Source organism: Capsicum annuum, chromosome 4 (genome assembly GCF_002878395.1).
Source record: "Capsicum annuum cultivar UCD-10X-F1 chromosome 4, UCD10Xv1.1, whole genome shotgun sequence".
NCBI classification, from domain to species: Eukaryota; Viridiplantae; Streptophyta; class Magnoliopsida; order Solanales; family Solanaceae; genus Capsicum; species Capsicum annuum.
The window spans coordinates 3218146-3224145 of NC_061114.1; the positions used below are offsets into that span (position 1 = coordinate 3218146).

The 6000-nt window shown below is 37.9% G+C and overlaps 1 pseudogene; it reads left to right on the forward strand.

The window, feature by feature from the left end:
- Nucleotides 1-2236: 2236 nt before the first annotated feature.
- Nucleotides 2237-6000, forward strand: part of LOC107869280 — a 50122-nt pseudogene continuing 46358 nt past the window's right edge.

Genomic DNA, 6000 nt, shown 5'->3' on the forward strand with positions numbered 1-6000 from the left:
TATGTGATACTAATTGACCTATACACACTGATACAAGTACGACCACGAAGATGGACGCATGTGAGAATGTAATGAACCCGGGTCTTGGAGTGTGCGAGTGAAGGACTTAAAACACACCAAACCGACCCTAAACTCACACTTGGAGTGTAAAGAGGAGCCTTGGAACACAACAAGGAAGCCCCTAAATACACTTGAAGGGAGCCTAGCTCTTAAAAGGGCATTTTAGGCATTTTGTATTTTATTTGTAACCTAGTATAAATAGAACATTGTAGGGCTTTTAGACTTAGATTATTCATGATGCTGTAAGTCTTGAAACACAAAGAAACACAAGTCCTCTCTTCTTGAGGCACCAAAACCGAAATTAGGCATAGAGAGTGTGGAATCACTCTTGTTGCTCTCATGGCTTGGAAACGTGATGCTTGGGAGGTGAATTCCGACCTTGTGTCTTCGTAAGAGATAGGTGAATGTTGTGTGTAGTGTTAAGGGTTCAAGAGTGGAATATGCTCTTGGATTCTTAAGATTATACTTTCATTAAGTCTATCTAACTATCCCTTTACTTTTATTGTATTCTTGTAGTAGCTTGTGTTCTTGTAACAATTTCTATCTCTTGTTAGTAAAACCGTGTGTTGTTCCTATCTTTTTATTGTAGTCCATCTGGCCATATTTTTGCTATTTTGGTGTATTTACACCTTTAGTATCTTGTTGTTATTGTGTTTTCATTGTTGTTGTGGTGAATCCGAGAGTGGTCACCAAAGGGGTCCTCGGTTCTTCAAACTTGTGGACTGATTTGGTGTTTGTTTCGTGTTTCCCGTGTGCATTATTGTATCATTTGGTATCAAATAATGGCTAGATATTGTTCCTACAAGATCAATCTTGGGCTTGCTTGGTTAGGAAATTCAAAAAAAATAAAATTATTGAAAAGCTGAAAAACAAAAAAAAGTGCAATCTGCCCGTGTTGTGTTCTTGGCTGAGAATTGCGTTCTTGTTGTGTCTTGGCCGAGATTTTTTAATTTTTCCTGAGTGTTTATAGTGTTAGCTTTGTTGTTTACTAATACTTGAGTCCATATCTAAGATTGAACTTTGTTGTTGTTGTCGTGAACATCTAAGACCGGGTGGTAGATATTATTGTTGAAAAACTTGACTTGGCCATGTGTGTGGTTGTTGTTGTTGAAAGGAGTGTTGTTTTTGTAGTTCTTGGTAAATGTTGTTGTGTTCTTGAAGTTCTTCACAACTTCATCTCTTGTTAAAACCGAAGACACTACACTAAAGAGACTTGGCCGTTTGTTGTTGTGGATTGGAGTTGGCCGTTGGAATTGTTGTTGTTCTTGAAGATTGTTGTTATTGTTCTTGGTGTGATTGTTATTTTTCTTGAATTTCTTCACCTTACATAATATATTGTTAGAACATAAAGTGAGTGCTCGATCCTAAAAGGTGAAGGAAGAAGGTGTATGTACTTGTTAGTCTTGAAAGACCCCCAACGACCAAAAGACTTAATATCACTTCTCAACTACTTTTACATGATTTAAGGACCCATGTTTTAAGAAGAAGTAAAAGAAAAAGTCAAGTCTTGAAAATTGAAAAAGGATCCAAGACTTATTTTCCCTCCTAAAACAAATTCCACCAATCCAAATTAATTTTTGACCAAGACTTGAACATTTGAGAATAACCACTTGATAAAACCGAACCAATACGTGGCCGCCACGTCATCACTGCTACTGTTCACATAATATTTTCGCGCTCAAAATTTTAGATTTCTTAGTTTCATTTTGTTGTCTCTTAGTTTCGTTTAATTAATCCTAGTACTAACTAACAAGCTAGTAATTGAATCCGTTGTTCGTGTCTATGTTTCTTTTGTGCTTTTACTCATTTTGTGAATTCGTTGTATCTTGTTGGTTCAAGTACGTAAGCAAATTTTCTTTGAGTCAACTTAAACAAAAATCTATTCCTGTCCAAGGTGGACTCCTCCCTCAATCACTCATGAGGTACAAGCTGGCTTTCAACACTTGTGAAACAAAGTGTGAGGTAAAAATCGTGAGTGAGAGTGTGGTGAGGTATTTTTGAGCTAACAAGTTTGTTTGTAATTCCGATAGGTCCCTCTTAGACGGAGCAGGTTGTTTAAGAAAACTTGTTGGACTCAGCTATATAAATCCTCCACATTCCAATCAAATAGTGGAAAATTGCCATCTATTATTGAGACTACAGTTAAGGAATAACTTTTAAAGGGACGTTTAGGTAATCCGCGGCACGAAAATACTTCCAACAATTAACCGCAACAGTTGATTTCTGTCATCACCGAGGTACCTATCATTGCGACCTGAAACCTGAAAATATAATCCTGGATGTAACCGAAAACCTAAAGGTCTCCGATTTCGGCCTGAGTGCTATTTACGAGATGAAAAGACAAGATGCATGTGGAACTCCAGCATACGTCACGCCAGAGGTCTTAAATAAGAGAGGGTACGATGGCGAAAAGGCAGATATTTGGTCATGTGGAGTCATTTTGTTTGTCTTGTTAGCTGGTTAACTTCCATTCCATGATACAAATTTAATGGTAATGTACAAGAAAATTAGTAAAGGGGAATTCAAATGTCCTGAACATTTCCCTTCTGAAGTGAAAAAACTTCTTTCAAGAATTCTTCATCCAAATCCATTTTCAAAAATCACATTGGTAAACCACCAATTTTGGATTCAAACAAGTTGATAAACCACCAATTTTGGATCAATAACAGGACGATTCAGATGCAGAAAGTTCTTCGGGACACAAAGAGCAAAGTCCATCAACAATGAAGCCTACCTGTTTGAATGCTTTTGATATCATTTCTCTTTCTCCTGCTTTCGATCTCTCCAGCTTGTTCGAGAAAGATAAGAGCTGTAGATCGGATGCTAGATTCACAACACAAAATTCAGCATCCACTATCGTCTTAAGGCTAGAGGAAGTAGCTTCGATGGGGAGTTTTACGGTATTCTATTGGAATTGTATGATGACTATCTCATTTTAAGGCTTAAAATTTTAGGGAGAACACACTTTATTTACTTGATTATTATTCGACATGTCCAGTCATGCTCGTATATGGGCCAGTCTAATTCTTTTTTTTTTTTACTATCCGAGCTCGTAAAATACATTTTTATGTGGTCTCATACTATGTTGAAATTGTGCAATACAGAAGTCGGAAATTTCACTTAAGATAGTTCTAGGGATAATGTATGTGATACTAATTAACCTATACTGTATAATTTCTGCTTCACTTGCAGGTTATCTCAGCTAAAAGTTAAATATTTTAGAGGCATAATACAAACTCGTGCCCTTTAACCCCTTTAACCTGGCCTTATCTAGAATCTATATATGCCCTCAAACATCAGGTGTGGACAAGAAAATGTTTAAACTTGTATAAAGTTGAACCAGTAGACACATACGTCCTTTATGGTCTCCTTGGCGGCAATTCGTAATCCTATATGACGTCCTTTAACTTGTCCTTTTCTAGCATCTATGTATGCCCTCCAACTTTGGGTGTGCACAAGTATATGTTTAATCTTGTATAAAGTTGAACAAGTAGACACATACATCCTTTGTGTCCTAGGTGGCAATTGACAAACCCCTTTTTTCACTCCCAAAGATTATGTTTTAAGGGTCGAAAGGGTTTTAATTATTAAGTGACAAAAGATGAAAATTTGTTTCGAAAAAGGATTATTTTTAACAATCAAAACTTAGAGTCGCCACTTGGCATAAATCGGGTGTGCCGAGTCACCCATGGATATCCTTTTTCAAAATGGTTTTAACTCTTTAATACTGGTTTGCGAACAGAGATTCCGGCTAAGGAATTCTGTTGACCGAGGTGAAGGTGTTAGGAACCACTCGATCCCATGGTTTGACAACGGCCGCTTGGCAGAGCGTATCAGCTAAATTGACATTACAAATACATAAACAACACAAAGCACGCAAAAACAATCACTCAAGCAAACAATACAAAATAATCCAAAATATAATGTCCAGTCCAATTATATAGTCTTGAAAAATGAAAAATGTGAAAATGTAAACCTATTCTATTCTAAACTAATCCTAAACTAATCCTATGCTTTACCCGATGCCCCGGGCCTTCCTCACGAACGTCTTCAGCCAACATAATATGTCGAAGCATTCCCCGGTGAATAAACACAAATCCCTCGGGGCATTCCCCGGCCAAATAAATACAATAGATCTCAATGCATAAATCAAAACCACTCCACAAATATTTCAAACATTCCAACAATCCACCAATTCTAAATTTTTGCCTACCCGAGCCTAGTGCTTGCCTACCCGCTCGATGACATATCACGTTCAACATCAACAATGAATCAAAATACTATATTATTCACTTTTATCAATTTTTGATTCTCATTCCCCAAATAATCAATTTTAATCCTCCATGAGATATTATTTCATCACACACCTTATAATTAATCCATAATCAAGGAAATCAAACACCAAATCAAAACAAACAATAATTCACATCACCACGGATCAACCAACACACCGGATTCAATTCAAAGCATATAACACGACAAATAACGAAATAAAAAAGAGAAGGAAGAGAATTAAACCACGATTCGAAGGTTTCAAAGTTCAAAATACTTCAAAAAAAGGATAGAAATCAAGCCGAAGAACCTTGAATCGAACCTCAACAAAGGACTCACCAACTCCGTACTAAATCAACCGCAAGAATCCCAAAATTTGATCCGAATACAAATTCACGAATCGATCAATCGCACCTAATTAGCATACTTCATTACTATTTTTGGTCGTTTTCCGGTGGATGGTCACCGGAATCGACACTTGAGGTTGGATTCAGTGGCTTCCCAGCATGCTCCGGTCACTGTTGTAGCGTCGCCGGAGCTTTGGCGAGCTTAATAATGGCGGCACTGCTCTCCTTCGCCCTAAATTGTCTCTCGTTCGATCTCTCTCCTCTCTATCCCTCTCTCACAGTTCTCTGCTCTCTCTTACTTTCTCTCGCTGCTTCTCTCTCTTTCTCTTGATCTTTTTCTCTTCTCTCTCCCACAGCTCTCTCACTCGATCTTTTGCTTTTTTTCTCTTCTCTCTCCTGCAGCTCTCTCTCTCGATCTTTCCCTCTTCGATCTGTGCGTGTGTAACAATATGCGTATATGGAAATGGAAGATTTTCTGAGAGTAGTTGATGTAAATTGATCAAACTATGACAAGGCTCCCTTATGTATTTGTGTTTAACAGTGAATTCATCCAAAGAAAAATAATCCCCCCCCCCCCCCCCCCTTTTGTGTATTATGGAAAATGTGACCCTTTTTATTGTTACTTCATTGGAAAAGTCCCAAGAATATTCAAAGTGGGCCCCCTCCTTTTGTTTCTTTTGTCAATTGGTTTTAAATTGAATAAAAACATGGGGTAGGGGAATTGGTGGGTAGGTAGAGGGTGGGGTGGTGAGGTGCGAGGATATGGGTGTGATGTGGTTTATTTTGATTGGGTAGGTTGTTAGGATAAGATAAAATTAGTTAGGGGATTGTTATTTTTGTCATTTTGTGGAGGGATTATCACACAGGTGAGGGTACACGGTATGATAAGGTAAAAATGGGTAAAAACGATATCGTGGAGGGATGAAATTAGGTGTCTACATCATTCCCCCTTTGGATGTAAACACGAAGTGTTTTCAGACAAAAAAGTAGATGGCGAGACCAAATTTTGACTCGACCATTATTCAAAGAGAGAAACAGAAGGAATAAGGACAACCGGATCTTGACTTAAGAAATCCTACCTACCCAAGTTATGAGAGAATCAAGTCACGGGTATTTCAAAGGATTGGAAGAGAAGTGGACTATACCGAGTTGGAGAGTCGAGTGAGGTTCCATCGAGGTTCCGGTCCACAGCTTTGTAATTACATCAAAAAATGAAAATTACAAGTTAAAACATAAATGAAATTACAAAATCCTATCTATACAGCTTCTGTTGGCTCTTGACTCGACTTTTAGCACCCTATTCTTCAGGCGGGCTCCTGAC